The 22,197-nt window shown below is 40.0% G+C and overlaps 1 protein-coding gene across 5 annotated transcripts in view; it reads right to left on the reverse strand.

Annotated features, from left to right (window-relative positions):
• The window catches only part of LOC309857056 (conserved oligomeric Golgi complex subunit 2-like), a gene marked incomplete at its 5' end in the record, with an annotated part of 269,912 nt that overhangs the window by 241,351 nt on the left and 6,364 nt on the right, over positions 1-22,197 (reverse strand). For 2 of the 5 annotated variants that reach the window (XR_014307457.1, XR_014307458.1), the window contains 5 exons: positions 397-500; positions 2,106-2,186; positions 4,388-4,450; positions 5,597-5,756; positions 6,831-6,978. The exons of 1 other annotated variant lie outside the window; for it this stretch is intronic. The remainder of the gene's footprint in view (positions 1-396; positions 501-2,105; positions 2,187-4,387; positions 4,451-5,596; positions 5,757-6,830; positions 6,979-22,197) is intronic. 2 more of the 5 variants (XM_082749961.1, XM_082749957.1) reach the window with 1 other exon arrangement.

Genomic DNA, 22,197 nt, shown 5'->3' on the forward strand with positions numbered 1-22,197 from the left:
GCCCTATACTGTTTCATAATAATATAATGCTGGTGCAAAATACATCAATGGTAATACTCTGGGCATGTCTAGGAAAAAAAATGAGATGGATGAATGGTAGGTATGCCTTAAAGATCAACAGGACTTTGCTAGTCCTCAGGGAAGGTGGTTCCAAATATACTTTTCCACTGCAAGCATAATGACGTGTTGGAACTGTGGTTTATAACCAAAGGGTTTATAGGAACATGTTATAGATTTCACCATTTCATGCTCTCCACTCTCCTGGAGCTACATTCTAGCCACAAACCTGGATTTTCTTCTTGTTTAGAAATGAATTCTAACTAAGCCGTCCCCGCCTCATTAGACTGGATGTGAAGTATTAATTTATGTGCTACTTAGTTAAAAAAAAATGCTTACCTGCTTGCTTCTAGTGCAGAGGTTTCTTTAGAACTTTGTGAATTTAAGATTTTTTCAATCTTTTCAACTGATCAAGTAACTTGTATAAGCCTCAACACACACATCTATAAAAATAAAAATTAAGCACACAAAAAACGTCACCATCTTTACTCTTAATCATCTTTATTTCCCATGCTAAATGCAGGAAAATATAAGACCAAAAGTTAACTTCAAATATATAGGGCATGCTATATTTTGAATATTTCTATGAAACACAGAATTCTCAAGAATGCAAATCTTAGTTCTAGAATAAGCATACTTCCATATTCTATTGCAAGTTTATAGAGAAAAAAAAACCCTAGACTTTGCTTTCTCATATTCTATACTCTTATTTCTTCTTTTCCCCATCCTGAATCTTTCTATGGGCATTTCTTTCCTATTTTTTTTAAAAAGATTTGTTTATTTGAGAGAGAGAGAGTCTGCAAGTGCGCGTGCAGGGGAGGGGCAGAGGGAGAGAGAGAATCTCGAGCAGACATCCTGCTGAGCATAGAGCTCAATGCGGGGCTCCATCTCATGACCCTGAGATCATGACCTGAGCCAAAATCAAGAGTCGTTTAACCAACTGAGCCACCCGGCGCCCCTCCATTTGTTTTCTTATGGCCCTCTATTCATGTTTTAACTTTGGCTTCCGATCGTACTGACCCTCTCAGTTTACATGTGCATATACCTATATGGCCAAGCACCAAATCATTAAAGACCTTTTACACTACAAATATTATCAAAGAGGTTGAGGGACATTATGAAAACTCTCATCCTTAAAGAACAAAAAAATACAAAGTCATCCATTCAATAAATAGTTACTGAACACCCCTGGGAGCTAGACATTCATTCCGACGGGGGTGGGGGAGGAGGGGGACACGAGAAAATAAAGCAAGAAATACACCCTGCTCTCATAAAGCTTACTGTTTTGTCTGGAAGCGCATGACAAGCATTCTTTGGACAAAAGCTGTGAGGAGATCCAGAGGCGAATTAAACAGAAGGTCCCTCAAACAGGCTTTCTCCCCACTGAGATTTTAACAAATATGCTAATAATACACATAGAAAACATAGTACAGAGCAGCAGGCGAGAGTCAGAAGCCCAGACTCCCAATGCCCGCTGTGCCCCTACATCGTTATGATCATGAATGACATCGGGGACACTTGAAACTGGAGATAGCACTAAGGGGCACACTCCCGGGGTGAGCCCTCAGATGTACAGAGCCGTTGCCTGTCTCACACACCTGAAACTAAGCCAACACCGCATGCTAACTACTGGGAATCGAAAAAATTAAAGTGAACACCAGAACATAAAGAACACAGGATCAGAAAATAACAACAAACCTACGGCAGAATCCTGAGTTTGCTTTGGAAAGCCCACTTCTCCCCTAGTCTCTAATATAGGCCTATTTTCTTTACAGGGCCGCTGACAATTTATACAGTCGTTAACTGTCAAGCGCTGCACCGACAACAGCTATCACGGTTTCTTGTTCTGGAAAAAGTGGGTGATCTTGAGATTGTGTGGGTACCTCTGAAATTCTGTCTTCTTATTTCAGGTAGATATCGTGACGTAATGCATAAAATGCACATGCGTGAGAGCTTTGAAAAAAACCTGAATAGTGCTGACAAGTTCGTGGAGAAAAGAGGAGAGGGCTTCAACTGGCATGCAGCATAAGAAATCTACTGGAGGGTACCTTTTTCTTCCTTATGTCCTGTTGTTTACACATTAGTTCATCTACTGCCCGAATTCCTTCACTGACTGATGACCTGAGACTCTTTAAAAGAATAAAAAATAAAACGTATTACAGACATTGTTTTGTCACATTATCAAGTTCCTACATCTCATTCAATTCCACAGAACTTAATACCTGTGCACCAGTACTATGCAGATATTGACAAAAAAAATGATATACCAGACATAGTTACTGTTGAGGGGACTCATGATCTGGGGGCATAATGACACGAAGGCAGGGTCGCATGGCCAGAAGAAGAATGACACATATACAGTGAAAGTTATGGGGATGAGGGGGCTTAGAATGGAGAACAGATAATATGAAGCAAAGTACAAGAGAGTCTGGAAATGTGACGGGGCTCGAATCGGACTCTGAAAGCCATGTGTACACAGCTGCCGAGGTGGGGAGGGGATGGGGAGCAGATGTAAGTGCAGACATACTCAGGGGCAGGGTCAGACAGGCACACAGCCATGTGCACTGCAGGCTTCCTTCTGGAGAGAAGCAAAAATAGGAATGGAGGGCCAACTTCACTGAGATGAGGTCTTTAGATTCTGCATATTTTGGAGAACGAGAGAGTGTCAAAGCACTGATGCATGATGATGAAATGTGGGTATGGAAATACCAGGAATCAAGAATGAAGAACAGAAGACCAGAAAAAGGCAGAGCACAGAGGTAGAGAAACATGTCCAGAAGCTAATGAATAAAGAGATAATTAGGAATTAGGGCCAAAACAAAGGTTAACAGAAACAACTAGAATGAAGTAGGCATATCACAAAAATTCCACAGGAAGGTGAATTAATTCACTCCATCAACATTATGAAACACCTCCTGGACATCAGTATTGTGGCAGCCCACAGGGATGCAATGAAGACAGATATAGTCGTATCCCTCAGAGGTCTGAGAATCTCACAGAACAGCTTCAGAGTTGGGACCAGAAAGGCAGGTCAGGCCTGTGGCTGAGCAGGACCAAAGTGGCCATAAAAACAGGCCATGGAAAAGGGAGGGGATACGGTGATGGTAGGGGGTGAGGTGGGACGGGAGCCTGTGTGAGTAGAGCAAATATGCCTCCAGGGAGAGAAGAGTGGGAGGCCAAAGGAAGGCTAGGCTTGGCAAACAACACCACTATGAGGCCCCGGGAGGAAGAGGCACACCAAGGAGGCAGTGGGAGAGCCCCACAGCGGCTGGTGTGGAATCCAGCAGCGGACCACAAAAATCCCCTCCATTCCAAGGAAAAGAACCTTTAACAAGATTTTGTAAAATTCAAATGAGACATAAACCATGGAAAGTATTGGCTACCTCAAGGCACAACTCAAGATTTTTACCTGTTTCACAAAGTCTTTCCTGCCTGCCCCTCCCCTAGGCTTCTCAGCACTGATATTTCCATTACTCCGCATTTTTCTTGGTTCTAACCATGTACTGTGTCTTCCCTTAAATTATGTTCTCCTTATATTCTCTCTAGGATGCAGGCACTGTCTTAGGGGAGGGATGCACGAGGCCACTCAAGCTAGAAGAGACAGACAAGGAAGGATGGTGTCGTTTATGACAAGTTTATGACAGGGCATCAGAACGGACAGAGGCCATAAGTCAGGGCACCAGACACAGACGGGGGGGGCGGGGGGGGAGACAGGGCAGCACAGTTTTCTGTTAGAAGTGATGCCACAACTGCCCCTCCACTGTTCACCCAGGTGGAGTTCCTATTCCCAGTGGCTTAGAGGTGGGGAGTCCCATTCCCACAACAGAGATTTTTCTGAGAGAACATGCAAATGTAACATTTATTAAGTATTACATTTTATTTATATTATCCTTCAGTTCCATTAGGGATTACACAGTTTTTGTAGATCAGCCCAGGAACCTAACCACATGTAGATTACGTGGGGTGGGGGGGATATTTACAAGATTACTAACTGTTAAAATACAAGTCATTCGTAAGTTAGAAACCACTTACATATGACCAAAGTGGCATTAATAAGTTGAATTTGGAAATATGCTTCCTCTCCCCTGACATTTTAAGGTTGTCTACTCTGAGAATATGTCTTCTTCAAATCGAACATGTTTTTTTAGGTTTTTAGCATATGCAAAAACAAAATCATTTACAACTCTTCTGAAGGTGAATATTATAATCATGAACCGTTAAAATACAACCACCAGTACCACCAAACTAACAGATGAAAAGAATTCTTAGAGAAAAGCCGACGAGGACAACAGGCGTCACAGCAGACTGTTTTCATAAATTGGGGCCTTACCAGAACTTCTCGTAACTGTCCCAAAGGCACATAAAGTTCATTGAGGGCTTTGTCCATGCCAACCTAAAGGCAAAACCAGGTTGGCACAAACATATCACGATAAGGAGTAATAGTGACGTATCTATTTAACGATCAAAGCGGTACCAGATTTAAGTTATTTTTTTGGCACAACTGTATTTTGCTACATAACTAGCTAAACAACAGAAGTGTTATTTGGCCATTAATGTTGTTCATAGAATATGAAAAAAATCTGTTGAAATACATGGAACTATAAAAATAAGGGAAGTCATGAGAAACGAAAGTTTCCTTAAGAACAATTTGCCTTTAGATGACATTTTAAATGAACGTGAAAAATTTTCACAGAAGGTGAACAGTTCTCTGTCTGTAATTGATGATACTCAGCCAGGTGATGTAAAAGTCTGACGGGCTACGTCTCTCTTAAACATTATTATAAGCCTTGAGAAAAATAGAAATTAAACAGAAGTAAAATTTTCTAGGTTTTTAATCCTATTGGGATATTTATCTTAGTGGTATATTTCCCAAAAGCAAATGTGCATCATTAATTTTAATGCTTCTTGAAATTCCCACGGAGCTGCAACTTTCTGTGCTTCTCTGGACAAACAGATTTAAAACAAAATGAAGCATCAACAAGGAGACTTTTCTGCCAAGTAACAAAATTCAACATTTCTAAACAGCTTTTACAAACAATTGATAAGCTCACTGCAAATCATTCTTATATTTTTATAAAACCAAACTTTTTAAATATCAATATTGGCCAATGTTCCCTCAACCTAGCTCTGGCTAACAGATATACCTGGGAGTAAATTAAACATTGTAAGAGTGGTGGACATGTGCTCCTACAAATTAGTCTAAATCAAGGAAGACTTCAGGGTAATCACTTAGCAACTAATAAAACAACCCCTTGGGTATTATTATCCTTTACTTTTCACTGTTGACTAATGAATTTGAAACATAATCAAAGTAGAGCAACCTTAAATGAATAAAAACTAAAACAAACAAAAAAATGTATTCCAAAAAGTTTAGTTCTTTTATTAATGAAATTGGTAATTTCTTCAAGTTTCTGGTGGGGTTGGTGGGGTAATCAACTGAAAGGTTTCTAAAAACTCTGCCCTTTTATTAAATATGAAGGAGAGAGAAAATGTGTGTGTGTGTGTGTGTGTGTGTAGGACTTGTGAATTTCAGGTTTACCAAGTTTGTGGAAAGGTTGACAAAATCTGCATAATCCTTGTTGATGAGCTCGACCATGGCTGTTTTAAAAGTTTATAGTAGAGTTCAGATCTCCTCTTAGTTCCTCCAGCTGGACATGCTTCCTACAGTCAGACACAAAGTGATCGACGTCGAAATCTTCCTGAAAATCAAACCAGAAAGAAAAAATGATTGCACTGATACCACATTTTACATAGAAAAATAAGATCAGAGAAAGAATAAGAGGCCGTATTACTGCAGGGGAACACACACAGGGACATCATGGGGTCTGCTCACTTCCTAAGATTATGGGAAAGGGGGCCCCCTCACCAAGACCATTCTCTCCAGTTGCCTAACTCTACAGACATTTTATTTCTTTTAATTATACATTTCAAAGAGGCTCTTCTCAAAATAGAAACAGCTTTTTCTTCTTAATTTTAAAAGTAACAAATGTTCACTGTCAAACTTTCAACCAACCAAGAAATACTTATGTAAAAGAGAGAAAAAAAAATCACCCACTCTCTAATGCTCTGCAGTTAAGCACTGTTAATATTTATTTTTCTTCACTATTTAACACAGCGATTCACATCCTTCCAGACTTTGTTTTGGTCTTTCTCTTTACTTTTTTTTTTTAAGATTTTATTTATTTGAGAGAGAGAGAGATGGAGAGAACAAGTGGGAGGAGGGGCAGAGGGAGAAGCCGGCTCTCTGCTGAGCTGGGAGCCTGATGCCAGGGTTCATTCCAAGATCCTGAAATCAAGATCTCAACCGAAGGCAGACGCTTAACTGCCTGAGACACCCAGGTGCCCTACTCTTTCTCTTTAAAATATAAATTACTTTTGGGGTGCCTGGCTGGTTCAGTGGGTTAAGGCCTCTGTCGTTAGCTCAGGTCATGATCCCAGGGTTATGGGTTCAAGCCCCGCATTGGGCTTTCTGCTCAGCAGGGAGCCTGCTTCTCTGTCTCTCTCTCTGCCTGCCTCTCTGCCTACTTGTGATCTCTGTCTAATAAATAAATAATTTTTTAAAAAAATAAAATATCAATTACTTTTTAAAGAAACTGGCATATAATGGACACATGTTAGTTTCAGGCATACAACATAAAAATTCCATATTTTTATCTGTTGTGAAATGATCACCCTAAGACTAGTTAACATCCATCACCAAACATACACATTTTTTTCTTGTGCTAAGAACTCTTAAGCTTTAGCAACTTTAAATATATAATAATATACGGCACCTGGGTAGCTCAGTGAGTTAAGGCCTCTGCCTTCGGCTCAGGTCATGATTCCAGGGTCCTGGGATCGAGCCCCACATCAGGCTCTCTCCTCAGCAGGGAGCCTGTTTCCTCCTCTCTCTCTGCCTGCCTCTCTTCCTATTTGTGATCTCTGTCAAATAAATAAATAAAATCTTAAAAAAAAATATATATATATATATATAATATACTATGCAGCCATCAAAAGAGATGAAATCTTGCCATGTGCAATGACGTGGATGGAACTAGAGGGTATGCTGAGTGAAATAATCAGAGAAAGACAATTATCATACAATCTCCCTTATATGAGGAATTTGAGAGGCAAAGTGGGGGGTGTGGGGGTAGGGAAGGAAAAATGAAACAAGATTGGATTTGGAGGGGGCCACCTGGGTGGCTCAGTGGGTTAAAGCCTCTGCCTTCGGCTCAGGTCATGATCACAGGGTCCTGGAATTGAGCCCCACATCGGGCTCTCTGCTCAACAGGGATCCTGCTTCCTCCTCTCTCTCTCTGCCTGCCTCTCTGCCTATTTGTGATTTCTGTCTGTCCAATAAATAAATAAAAGCTTTAAAAAAAAGATTGGATTGGGAGGGAGAAAAACAATAAAAGACTCTTAATCTCACAAAACAAACTGAGGGTTGCTGGGGGGAGGGGTGTAGGGAGAGGGTGGTGGGGCTGTGGACATTGGGGAAGGTATGTACTATGGTGAGTGCTGGGAAGTGTGTAAGCCTGACAATTCACAGACCTGTAACCCTGGGGCTAATAATACATATTTCTAATAAAAAATAATAAAATTAATATACAATAATACACAGTATTATTTACTACAGTCACTATGATGTACATTACATCCCCAAGGCTTATCTTATTAACTGGAAGTTTATACCACTGGACCCCTTCATCTATTTCCTCCACAACCTCACCTCTGGCAACCACCAATCTGTTCTCTATGACTTCATTTTGTTTTGTTTTTTAGATTCCACATGTGAGGGAGATCATACAGTATTTCTCTTTCTCTGTCTGACTTATTTCACTCAGCACAATATCCTCAAGGTCCATCCATGTTGTTGCAAATGGCAAGACTTCCTTCTTTTTATGGCTGAGTAATATTCCATCGTATACACACACATTTTCTTTATCCATTCACCCCGTTGGTGGACACCTTACTTATTTCCAAGTCTTGGTTGTTGTAAATACTGTGATACTCACTACTGTGAGTGTGAGTCTTGCTGGCCGCTAGAGCCAGGTGATCTAGAGATATACCCTGGGTAGCAACTGCAAACCTCGGGGCATCATACGAGCATTCAAGCTCATTTCCAGGAGATAACAGAAAGCAGAAGTGAGGTAGAGGGACAGCGCAAAGATGGTACCCATCAGCTCCATCTTTGGAGAATACCTTACTAGGCTCCAAGATCCATGTTAAATTAGATGCCTGCCCCTCAGAGCTTTAAGATAAGCAAATGAGCCTCTTTCACAGAAATCTGAACCCATTTCAGTCTGCTGCTTCTGTGCTGAGTTCCAGTGTGGGTCAGTCTACTCACGCGACTGCTTTAGGAACTGTTTCTCAGTTTGCTATAGCCTTGTGGGTCTCATGGGTGCAAGCTCTGATGGCTTTCAAAGCTGGATGTTTTGGGGTCCTGTCTCTTAGATGTACGTCTTGGAAGTTGGGGTGCCAGAAGTGGGGCTCAAACCCTTTGCTCCTCAGGGAGAAGCCTGGGGTTTTGAGTATCCTCCAAATCCCAGGTCGCTGTACCAGGGGTGGGGTTTATGGCAAGACTGATTCTTACTTCAACATAGGTTTTTTTCCTTACTCACCTAATGTGTAGGAGTCACTCAGCTAGTTGTAGGGTTTTTTCCACAGGAAATCTTTCCATATGGAGCTATAGATTCAGTGTGTATTTCATAGAAGAGATGAGTTCAAGATCCTCCTATGCCACCATCTTAAATGGAAACCCCAGACCTTCTCTATGTATGTGTGTACACACACATATGTGTACACACACACACACACACACACACACACACACACACAAATATTCATGCTCTTCTAAACTATTTCCCAGCTAGGGGCACCTGGGTGGCTCAGTGGGTTAAGCCTCTGCCTTTGGCTCAGGTCATATCTCAGGGTCCTGAGATCAAGCCTCACATCAGGCTCTCTGCTCAGCTGTGAGCCTACTTTCCCCCCTCTCTCTGCCTGTCTCTCTGCCTCCTTGTGACCTCTTTGTCTGTCAAATAAATAAAATCTTAAAAAAGAATAAAAAAATAAAACCCATTCTATTAAAAAAAATTTCCCATCTAAAAATATAACTTGAATGTCTTTACATAAAACACATACATTTCTATTAATATTTTATGTGCATGCTGAGTGGCCCATTGAACAGATGTTCCAAATCTTTCATAACCTATTTCCAAGTATTGGTCCCACAGGATTAGCTATCCTGTGTTTCCCCTTTACAATTCTGTGATACCTGGGTAGGCTTATATGCTTAGAGGCAATAAATTACTATCTACTTCCCATGTGACTCTGATACTCCATGACATGTTTAGTCAGCAAGAATCAAATGTGATGATTCCCAAACTAGTTAAGGACACCTACACTTACTTCGTAATTATACAGCTTTATTAAACACTATGTAAACCAACAAAATATGACTGAAAAAAAATCACTGTTCTTTTGAAAACTAACACAGCTACTTTGGAAAGGTTTGATACAAAGAAATCAATAAGAAAATTTTTGCTAAGTTAGGTATGGGTGAGATGACCAAGTACCAGGCAGGGAGGGAGTGATCACAGGATTCTCACACAATTCAGTTAAAGAAACTGAAACTGAATGCAAAAAAAGACAACATAGTAAGCTTTTTAAAAAAAGATTCTTTTTATTTATTTGAGACACAGAAAGACAGTATGAGCAGGGAAAGGGGCAATGGGAGAAGGAGATTCCCTGCTGAACAGGGAGTCCAATGCAGGACTCCATTCCAGGACTCCGAGGTCATGACCTGAACCGAAGGTAGATGCCTAACCTATTGAGCGACCCAAGTACTGTGATAACTCAGAAATCTAATCTGCAGGCCAGTTTCCAGAGAAAAGACCTGGCACTGTTTCAATGGAGAATAAATGTACATATATTTTTTCCAAATAAAATGCTAAAAACTGTATGAACCATTCCCTAAGAGTACTTGTTTAAACTGACTTTTTTAGTTAATCAACCAAAGACTGACCCTGCTAGTGTCAGAGAGAAGGACTTCATACCAAACCGTAATTTCACAGTCATCTACAGAAAGCCACCTGCTTCTTACACTGGTGACCAAATTAGCCTGGACCTTTCTCTCCTGAGACCATCTCAGACCTTACATCATAGTTATGTAATACATCACGGGAGGGGGTCTCGGTTCATAATCCTGGCCATCCTACTCACCAACTGTATACCTATAGGTCAATCACTTTCCCTGCCTCAGTTACACATTGTTGAAGTTCTTGAACTTCATGATGGCATTCTAAATTGTATAACTGGGGTGCCTATGTGGCTCAGTTGGTTAAGCATCTGCCTTTGGCTCAGGTCATGATCCCAGTCTCTTGGGTTTGAGTTCCACATCAGGCGCTCTGCTGAGCAAGGAGCCTGCTTCTCCCTCTGTCCCTTCCTCCTGCTCCCGCACTCTCTCACTCTCAAATAAAATCTTAAATAAATAAATAAATAAATAAATAATATATAACTTAGCCTCAGTGAACAAATGCTATTAGGTAATATTAGTACTCAACTTACCATTTATGCATTTGTTCTCAGATAAACAAAAGTTGCATAACACATGACTAAATAACTCAGAACATATGTGAATACTGGGTTAGACAGCATTTGCTGTGAAAAGCACACCCAAACTCACAGTGCCATAATAGAGACCCATTTCACTTAACCAAGAATGGTTTTACTACTTTAGAAATGGTTTTACTTTATAGTGTAGATTTCCCAAGTATTCAAAAAGAAATTATTTACAACCCATACATTTATGGTCAACTGATTTTTCACAAGGATGCCAAGACCATTTAATGGGGGGAAAAGCAGTCTTTTCGAGTGCCTACTACTGGGACAAGTGAATATCTACATGCAAAAGAATGAACTTGGAACAGCAACGTCACACATACACAAAAATATAACTCAAAATGGATCAAAGATTTAAATGTAAGAGTAAAAACTGTAACACTTAGAGAAAACAGGTGAAAATCTGTATGACTTTGGATCGGGAAAAGCTTTCTTAGACATGATACACAAAGCAATAAGAAATATTAGATAAGCTGAACTTGATCAAAATAAAAACTTTCGTGTGTCAAAGGACACTACGGAGAACGTGAAAAGACAACCCACAGAATGGGAGAGAGTATCTGCAAATCATTTGTCTGACAAGGACCTAATAACCAGAATATGCAAATATACTCTTAGAACTCAACAACAAAAAGACAAATAACCTAATTTAAAAACAAGCCAAAGACTTTTGAATAGACATTTCTCCAAAGATGATACACAGACGGTCAAGAGCACATGTCGGGATGTTCGACATCCTTAGTCATTGGGGAAATGCGAATCAAAAGCACATGCAGATGCCACGTCACACACACTAGGACAACTATGGTAAAATAAGAAAAAGAAAAAGAAAAAAAGAAGAAGAAAAGTGCTGGCAAGAAGGCAGAGAAGCTGGAACCTTCCCGTATTGTCGGTGAGAATGTAAAATAGTGTGGCTAAGGCAGCAAACAGCTCGGTAGCTCCTCAAGAAGTTACACACGTACAATTACCCAGCAGTTCTACGTCTAGGGGTATGACACCGAAAGAACTGACAACAGATGTTCCTGCCACAACCTGTACATGAATGTGCACAGTAGCGCTGCTCATAACAGCCAAAATAGTATATACCCAACGTCCATCAACTGATGAATGGATACATAAAATGTGGAAGAGCCTCTTACACAACCATAAAAAGGATTAAACTGTTATATGCTACAACACGAGTGAAGTCTGAAAACATTCTACTCTCAGGTTAAAGGAAGCCAGACACAAAAGGTCACATGTTATACAATTCCACAGATATGAGATGTTCCAGAAAAGGCAAATCCATAAAAACAGAAAGTAGATTCATGATTGCCAGGGAATAAGGGGAGGGGAGAATTGGAACTAAGAGGTTTATTTTTCGGGTGATGGAAGCATTCTGGAATTAGACAGAAGTGACGTATGTACCATATACACAGTAAATATATTAAAAACCAGAGATGAGTACACTTTAAAATGGCAACTATTATGCTTTGTGAATTATATTTTGATGAAAAATGAAACAACTTAAATATCAACAAGTTAAATGCTAGAATACATTAAAAAAAAATCCAAAGTAACACTAATCACAGGAATAATGAAGTAGCTACATGAATTTCAGACAAAGCAGATTTCAGAGAAGGAAAATTATCAGGCATAAAGAGCAGCATTACATAATGATAAAGAAATCGACTGACCAAGAAGACACAATTATCCTTAACTTATGTGTGCCTGATCAACACAGGTGAGACACAACCTAACAGAACTGCAGGGAGAAATATACAATTCCATTATCACAGCTGGTGACTTCAATACTTCTCCATCATTAATGGGCCGATCCAGCAGCAGGGCAACAAGGATCTGACAGATGTGGACATTCAGTCCAGACATGGCACACTTAACACCACCATCAATTACCGTACAACAGATGTACACAGACAATTTCGCCCAGTAATAGTGCAACACACATTCTTCTTAAGCTCACATGGAACACTCATCAAGACAGAATAATTCTGGGCCACAAAACACAACAAATTTTTAAAAATAAAAATTATACCAAGTATGTTCTCAGACTGCAGTGGAATTAAAAATCAGTAACAGAAGATAGCTCAAGAAGTCCAAAATACATGGAGATTAAATGACACACTTATAAATGACAGCAGACCAGTCTCAACAAAATACAATGTAGCAAAATGTGTGGAATGCTGCTTAAAGGGAAAATACAGTACTGAATGCAAATATTAGAAAATAAAAGATTAAAGTCAATAATCTTAGCTTCCATTTTAAGCAACAACAACAAAATCAAATCTAAAGTAAGGAGGGGCTCCTGGGTGGTTCAGTTGGTTAATCATCTGCCTTTGGCTCAGGACATGGTCCTAGGGTCCTGGGGCAGCGCCCTGCATCAGAGCTTTTTGCTCAGGGAGGCTGCTTCTCTGACTCCCAATCCTCCTGCCTGTATTCCCTCTCTCACTGACTCTCTCTGTGTCAAATAAAATCATTAAAAAAAAACCCTAAAGGAAGTAGAAAAAAATAAAAATTAGAGCAGAAATCAATGTAATTAAAACCAGGATTTTTTTTTAATCAATAAACCCCAAGTCTGTTTCTTTGAAAACATCAATAAAACAGATACACCCTTAGCCAGGGAAACAAAGAAAAAAAGGTAGAAGACATAAATTACTAATATCAGATGAAAGAAGGGAGAGCTACTGCTAACAATCCCAATCACTGTAAATTCAACCAAACATTTATGGAATAATACACAATTCTCTAAAATCTCTTCCAGAAAGTAAAACTAGAAGGAATACTTCCTAAATCATTCTAGGAGATCATTATTACCCTGACACCAAAACCAGTACTACAAGAAAAGGAACTACAAACTAGTATCTCTCATGAACACAGACACAAAAATCTTCAACAAAAATTAGCAAATAAAAGCAAACACTATATTAAAAAATTATACACCAGGTTCATGTAGGATTTATTCCAGGTATGCAACATTAGAAAATGTTCAACATTAGAATATCAAAGTGATCCATCATATCAACAGAAAAAAAAATCACATGATCATATCAATGAAGGGAGGAAAAAAATCATTTAACAAAATCCACACCTCTTCATTATTAACCCTCAGGAACTAGGATTAGGAGGACTTCCTCAACTAGATAAAGAATATCTCCAAAAATCCACAGCTAACATGATATTAATACTGAGAAAATAGAAGACAGGGAATCAAGGCAAGGATGTCCCTCCTCCTACTACTATTCAATACTATACTGGAAGGCCCAACTAATGAAATAAGGTAAGAAAAGGAAACAAAAGGTATACAACCTGGGAAAGAATAAAACTTTGTTCACAGATGACATGACTGTCTACAGAAAATACAAAGATTTCATACCCCACACCCACACCCTCCTGAAACTAGTCAAGTGATTATAAGCAAGTCTGCACAATACACAGTTAAAATACAGAAGTCAATTGCTTTCCAATGATGTATCAGACAAAGGGCCAGTATTCAAAATTTATAAAGAACTTATCAAACTCAACATCCAAAAAACAAAAAAATCCAGTCAAGAAATGGACAGAAGACATGAACAGACCAAAGAAGACATCCAAATGGCCAACAGACACATGAAAAAGAGCTCCACATCACTCAGCATCAGGGAAATACAAATCAAAACCACAATGAGACACCACCTAACATCAGTCAAAATGGCTAAAATTAACAAGTCAGGAAACAACAGATGTTGGCGAGGATGTGGAGAAAGGGGAATCCTCCTACACTGTTGGTGGGAATGCAACTCTGGAAAACAGTATGGAGGCTCCTCAAAAAGTTAAAAATATAACAACCCAACGACTTAGCAATTGCCCTATTAGATGTTTATCCAAAGTACACAAAGTGATTTGAAGGGGCAAAAGCACCCCAATGTTTATAGTCAAACTATTGAAAGAGCCCAGATGTCCATCAACAGATGAATGGATAAAGAAGATGTGGTATACAGACACACATACACACATTACTCAGCCATCAAAAAGAACAAAATCTTGCCATTTGCAAGGACATGGATGGAACTAGAAGAAGACAAATACCATATAGTTTCAGTCACATGTGGAACTTAAGAAACAACAGATGAATATAGGAGAAGGGAAGGAAAAATAGAAACAGACAGGGAGGCAAATCACAAGAGACTTAACTACAGGAAACAAACTGAGGGTTACTGGAGAGGGGAAAGTTGGGGTAACTGGGTGAGGGGTATTAAGGAGGGCACTTGTTCGGATGAGCTCTGGGTGTTGTATGCAACCAATGAATCACGAAATTCTAACCATGAAACTAAAAGTACACTATATGTTAACGAGATTGAATTTTAATTAAAAAATTTAAAAAGTCAATTGCTTTCGTATATACCAGCAATGTACAAGTGGAATTTGAAGTTAAAAACACAAGACCATTTACATTAGCATACCAAAAAAAATTAATACTTAGGTGCAAATCTAACAAAATATGCACAAGATCTATATGAGAAAAAGTATAAAATTCTGATGAAAGATAACAAGCAAGGTAAGATGTGAGGTGGAAAGAAAGTCCATAATCTTGGGTAAGAACACTCAATACTGTTAAGAGGTCAGTTCTTCCCAAACTGATCGACAGACTCAATGCAATCCCAATCAAAATGCCAGGAAGTTATTCTGTGGATACCAACATGTTGACTCTAAAATTTGGATGGAAAACTGGAAAACCAAGAGTCCCAGAGTAGTCAACAAAATATTAAAGTGCGGGGGGAAAAAGGAAATTGAGGATTGCCATCATCCAATCTCAAGACTTACTATTAAAGCTATACTGATTAAGACAGAAGGTGCCTGGCAAAAGAGACAGGTGCTTGGAACAGAGTGGAAAGCCCAGAACAACATCCACACACACAGGCAAAGGCAACTCAATGGCAAGGACAGTCTTCAACAAATGGAACCCAACAATGGGACATTGATAAGACAAAACAAACAAATGAAAAGAATAAAAACAAACTTTTCACACCTTTCACAAAACCTAATGTAAAATGCAAAACTTCTTAAAGATGACATAAAAAAAAAATGTAGGGATCCTTGGATTTGGCAATGACTTTTCAGATATAAAACCAAAAGCATGATCTACGAAAGAAAAAAATGGACGAGAGGGACTTTGTTAAAATTAAACTTCTCTGTAAAAGACACTGTTAAGAGAATGAAAAGACGGGACGCCTGGGTGGCTCAGTTGGTTAAGCAGCTGCCTTCCGCTCAGGTCATGATACCAGCGTCCTGGGACCGAGTCCCACTTCGGGATCCTTGCTCCGCAGGGAGCCAGCTTCACCCTCTGACTCTGCCTTCCACTGTCTGCCTGTGCTCATCTCGCTCGCTCTCTCTCTGACAAATAAATAAATAAAATCTTTAAAAAAAAAGAGAGAGAGAATGAAAAGACCAGTCACAGAGTAGAGAAAATATTTGCAAAACACATCCATGGGAAAGGACTTAAAATAAGAAATATAATATAAAGATGTCTTAGTAGCAACAAGAAATCAAACCTAATTTAAAAATGTGAAAAGAGCGGTGGCTAGGAAACCCAGTCAGTTAAGCATCTGCCTTTAGCTCAGGTCCTGGGACTGAACCCCACACTGGGCCCCCGGCAGAGAGGAGCCTGCTTTTTTTCCTCTCCCGCTGCCTGCTGCTACCTCTCGGTGTGCTTGTGCTGTTAATAAATAAATAGAATCTTTAAAAAAAGAAAAAAAAAGGATCTGAAAAGATGTTCAACTTTGTATGTCATTAAGAAATTGCAATTTAAACAAGGTACTATTACATATCATGTAGAATATAAAAAATCCAAAGCACTAGTAATACCAAATGCTAGCAAGGATGTGGGACAACCGAACTCTCATTCACTGTTTGGTCAGAATGCAAAATGGTAGGCACTGTGTGAGACAGCTTGGCAATTTCTCACAGAACTAAACACATTCTCACTATAAGATCAGTAATTGTGCTCCTTTGTATTTACCCAAAAGATCTTAAAACTTGTGTCCACACAAAAACCTGCACACGGATGTTTACAGCAGCTTTATTCTCTGAAGTGCCAAAACTTGGAAGCAATCCAATCTCCTTCAGTAGGTGAACAGGTACACTGTGCCACACCCACACAACGGATTATTCGACAATTAAAAGATGAATTATTAAGCCACAAGACTTTGAAGAACCTTAAATGCATATTGCTAAGTGAAAGACCAGTCTCAAAGGCTAAATACTATATGATTCCAACTCTATGGCATTCTGGAAAAGGTAAAAATTAACCAAAATTTTTATTTTTATTTATTTTTTAGGTCATCTCTATACCCAATGTGGTGGCTAGAACTCACAACCCCGAGATCAAGAGTCAGATGCCCTAGCAACTAAGCCAGCCAGGTGCCTCTGAAAAGGTAAAACTCTAGACAGTCCAAAGATCCTGGGCTGAGGGGTGAGCGAAGAGGGTGCAGAGAGAGGAGAAGAAACAAATAGATGAGATACAGGGTTTTTCAAGGCAATGAAACTAGGCTGTAAGATACCAACAGTAGGTAAATAACATACATTTGTCAAAACCCACAGAACTTTAGAAAGAGGAGTGAACCCTAATGTAAACCATGGATTATTAATTAATACTGTATCAATGCTGGTTCATCAGTTGTAACACATGTACCACAACAATGTAATACATTAATAATAGGAGATAGTGAAGTTAGAAGAAAAATATCTTCTCTTTGTACTCAGGGGTATTTCCTATCTGAACCCAGTTCAAGTACAAATCCCCCAAAAGGCCAGAAGTTGGGAGATCACAAGAGGTGTTGGAACACAGGAAAATAAATGAGCAAACCAGACAAGCTGCAGGTAATTAAGAACCATTAACCATGAGAGAAGCAGTAACATCACTCAAAATTAAAACCAAGTAGAGTTTAAAAGTTTAGCTACTTTACTAACTAGCTGCAATCAGGGATGGCAAACAAAGACTAATTCAAAGTAACCTGGGAATTAATCATTTAAAACTTACCAATAATCTGAAATTAGTAGCTTTAATGCTATGAAAATTACATGGAATTTGGAAAGATTGAAGTTCTCTAAGCTGCCAAGAAGTAAAACACTCCTTCCCAGATACATGGACTTATAAAATCACTATATACTATCTCCACGAGAAGCAGAATCCCCCAGAAGCATCACTCTGTAATGATGAGAAGTACTAAGAGGGCATATGAAATTTATGAGCTCTGCCCTGAAACATGTCCCATTTCATCGAGACAAAAAGCCAAAATAGTTAAGCACTAATCTGCACACTACATAGGGGTTGAAAGACATAGAAAGATTGTGTGAGCTCACGTATGTGTGTGTTTCCAACCATTCTTGAAAACAATGGACAACAGAGATGAATAAATGTCCCTGTATATGCCATAAATATTCCTCAAATATTTATCATGCAACTCCAGCTCTGCTCTAAGACCTGGGGACATAGTCATGAAAAGAAAAGACAAGGTCTCTGCTTTTAAGGAGCAGATATTCTAATGCAGAAATGAGAAAATAAATATGTAAACAAACATTATATTAATGAACAGTGATCAAATAGTGATTAATGAATAGTGATCACAGCTAAAAAGAAAACAGGACACAGTAAAGGTCTGAGTGACAAATGGGATGTATTTTAACTTGGATGAACCAGAAAATATAGAACAATGAGTTGAATCCAAATGACACAAGGGGGCTAGCCACAGGAAGTGTGGGAAGAGTGTTCCCGCCCAAGGTATCAGCATGTATACAAAAATGTCCTTGGAGCTCTTCCCTCCAGCCCCTGCTCTCAAATCTCTGACCCAGCTAGGTGGGGACATAATCTAGGACTTGTGTCTCCCAAAACTCATTCTAAATCTTTGTTCAGTGACTAAATTATTCAAGCTTGAGAAATTAAAAACATATGCTAACAAGATCTTCCCACCATCTACAGAGAGATCATCTTAAAAGCATCATGAAATAGTAACACTGAAATTCTAAAAAACTTCTAACATTTTCATCAATTTTATATCAAACTCCTTTCTTGAATTAATATACCCATTTGACATATTTATGAAGAGACAAAAAAATCCTCTACATTCCGTAAATGTATTTATCCATCTAACAAATATTTGAGTACCTAATTACACTCTGTTCCAGCTGATTTCTTCTCTTTATCTCTTTTTTCCCCTCAATTTAACACCAATCATAATCTATGTAGGCTTTTAGTTCGCTTTTCAAAATTAATTTCTTGAGCTATTTAAAGGAATTATCCCGTGCTAGAGTTCTCAACACTGATCACACATTAGAATCACTTAAGGAACTTTTTTTTTTTTAAGATTTTATTTATTTATTTGACACACAGAGAGATCACAAGTAGGCAGAGAGGGAGGGAATCATGCTCCATGCTGAGCAGAGTGTCCCATGCAGGGCTCGATCCCAGGACCCTGAGACCATGACCTGAGCTGAAGGCAGAAGCTTAACCCTCTGAGCCACTAAGGCAGCCCCTCACCTGAGGAACTTAAAAACAAAAAGCACAAAGGGCACCTGGCTCATTCAGTCACTGGAGCGTGCAGGTCTTGATCTCAGGGTTCTGAGTTCAAGTCCCATGTTGGGTATAGAGATTACTTAAAAAAAAAAAAAAAAGAAAGAGCCCAAGCCCCAGTTTGTGATTAATTTGTTTAAATGTTTCAAGAAATTTGATGCTAAATGTTGTAAGACTAGTTAAATAACAAAAAGATATATTTACATAATACTTCTTGCTCTCAAATTTTGAACAAAGAACTTACTAATAATCAATAACTTAGTAGGCCAACATTTTATTTAAATAAGTTTTATGGTACTACAAAGAGTGAATTAGAAAATCAAAAGCAAGGAGAAATGGGCATGGTGTGAACATGGGGAAGCAAGAGAAAACAAGAAAGTATGTGACCGGGAAGCGAATGCTTAGCTCTGAGATCCTTCTCCGAGAGAAGGACAGATTAAAACCTAAAAAGAAAGAAAAGAAGGATCCCATGCACTCAAGGAAAGAGAAGTCCCCCAACATCCCTCCTGCTTTTTCCAATATAAACACACAGCTGGGCCAACTTACCACATCCTGGTTGGTACCGACTTTATCAACTTTTCTATTTAGGCCAAACTTGACCAGTCAATGATGGACGGGCTGTGTGCCAAGTGTACCAGTTGTACAACTGACTGTGTAATGGCTGAAACTGAGAAACCGGGGTGAAAGTATCAAGAGGCTCTAAGGATTGTGAAAGAGCCAAGATTCAAACGATCATCACGTACACACAAGACAAACTATGCAGATGACTGCTCAGTACGGAAGTAATTCAGAGTGTTACACTGTGGCATCAGCTGACCCAGACCCAGAAGATTGCTGGAGTTCCCATTATGGACATCTCTAACCATACAGACGACACTGAGCGAATGCCAGATGATGATGGAGCCCCTCACTCCTATGTCTTAATAGAGTTCCTCAGCTCTCCTTTACCAACTTTTCCTGTTGCCAGTTCATACAAGCAATTCTCCTTACCCAGTTCCTCTGTTCTGAGCTATGGCAAAAGACACTCATTTTTTATGTTTTGAAACTGATTATCTTGTACCATTTTACTTTTTGTTGCATCTTTTTATAAATCAGATGACCGCTCACAAGATTAAAAAAAAAAAAAAAAAAGGAATGGAAAAGATCAAAAGGGAGGACAACAACAACAAAAAAACAGTTCTTTTTTGCCGGGAACCCCACTTACAAGTGCCAATCAGATAAACTATATCTGATGTTACATCGTCACAACTCCTCTATCATCAGGGAAAGTAGTTCACATAAGAAAATATCTCTATAAAATGAGTTCCAGGCTTACATTCCATATTTGGATAATTAGAATTTCATTACGATGTCTGTCTCAAACTGATGCGGAAGAGAATGGAATCTTGTCATCAAGACGTGACATTGAACTAAGAACCCACAGGGTAAGCACTAAGCTCCTGTGATACGAAGACAGCTCCTGGGGATGGGTGACCCTGGGCAACAGTGGCTGACCTGCGGGCCTGCGGCTATCTGTCATCTGTCACTCTTCCCTCTTCCTCCTCTGTCAGCTGCTATCTCCAGCCGCCGTCAACAAAGTCCACCTCAAACAGCCATCACTTCCCTCTGGTCCCATTTACCGTAGCTAAGCTCCAGGCCAGGCATCCAGATCACCAGCCCTGTGGGAACTTCTTCTAAGGTAAGAGGTGGCCCTATTGGTGAAATGCAGGTGCCAAGGCATGCGGACATTGTGCCATCTTCTGCGCTATTCTTAATGTTCTGATTGTCCCACTTCCCTCAGTTCCCACCTGTGGCCTCTGGAAAGGAACATATTACAGTAGGATTTCCAAGGACTGATGCGTGGGGGTCAGGAGATCTGGCCTGTGATTGGCCCCAACTAGCTGTGTGGCTTTAAAGGAAGTCATCACACCTCAGGCCTCAGTTTCCTTATCTGCAAGCCAGAATGGACTGGAGTCTTTTCAGAGGAGCTGGCAAAGATCACATAGATAAGCACCACCTCATTATACTAACAAGCAAACAGAAGGTTGGAGGCGAGTGATTTGCCCCAAGTCAGACATAAGCAGGCAGAGAGCAGAGTCGAGAATGGGACCCACATCTGCAGGTCACAGCTAATCAGCGAGCACAGTACAAACAGATCTGAGCAGCTGCTCATTCTTCCCCTTTTCCGTTTTGTCCATCAGAATGCATGCTCCCTGCAAACAAGGACACACAGGACCTGCTGCCTGTCTCAAAATTCCCAGTTCACCCAATTAGAACAGGGAGGAGCCTCAAGGACTTATCCCCCACCCCCACACACGGTTCTTTTACCTATGGAACATGAGGGTACATACATTCACCGTCCAGAGGGCTCCTGCCTTCACTTCTCATGGAAAAGGTCTTCAAGTGCCTACCCGGGGTGCCAACGAAGCCACAAGTTCCAGAGAGGAACTGACACAGAGAAGTTCGAAGGAGGCAGACTGGCTCAGCACCGAAAGAAACTGTCTACCAAGGAAAACTACCCCATGGGGGACTGATTCTCTTTGAAATACGTTTGAGTGCATGGGAAAATAGTTTTCCAAGAGCTGGTGGACTGACCAGTCACCTGGTACATACAAGATCACATCCGCATTCTGACAAGAGTGGCTTGCCTGCAGTGTAGACCAGGGGCCAGAAAGACAAGGAAGGCACATGGAGACTGGGTGAGAAGCTTCTACGGTGTGATGGCAAGGGCGCACTGCAAAGGTACGAGAAGAGATGGAAAGATGTATATGGACTCAAGAGGTTTAGGAAGCGAAATCCACAGGACTTGGTGTGACAGACTAGATTTTGGAAAGGTGACAGAGTAGGAGTTGACTTCTGGTTTCCCGACTCCAGGCTAAACGGATGAAGTGTTTACTGAGAGAGGCAATAGAATAAGAAAGGTGGTTTTCAGTGGAGGAGGTGCTCATGAATTCCGTCTTGAACCTGATGAGTCTGAGGGGCCACAGACACATCCGAGAAGAAAGGTCAGCAAGTCC

This window comes from Mustela nivalis (assembly GCF_964662115.1).
Source record: "Mustela nivalis genome assembly, contig: HAP1_SCAFFOLD_292, whole genome shotgun sequence".
Lineage (NCBI taxonomy): Eukaryota > Metazoa > Chordata > Mammalia > Carnivora > Mustelidae > Mustela > Mustela nivalis.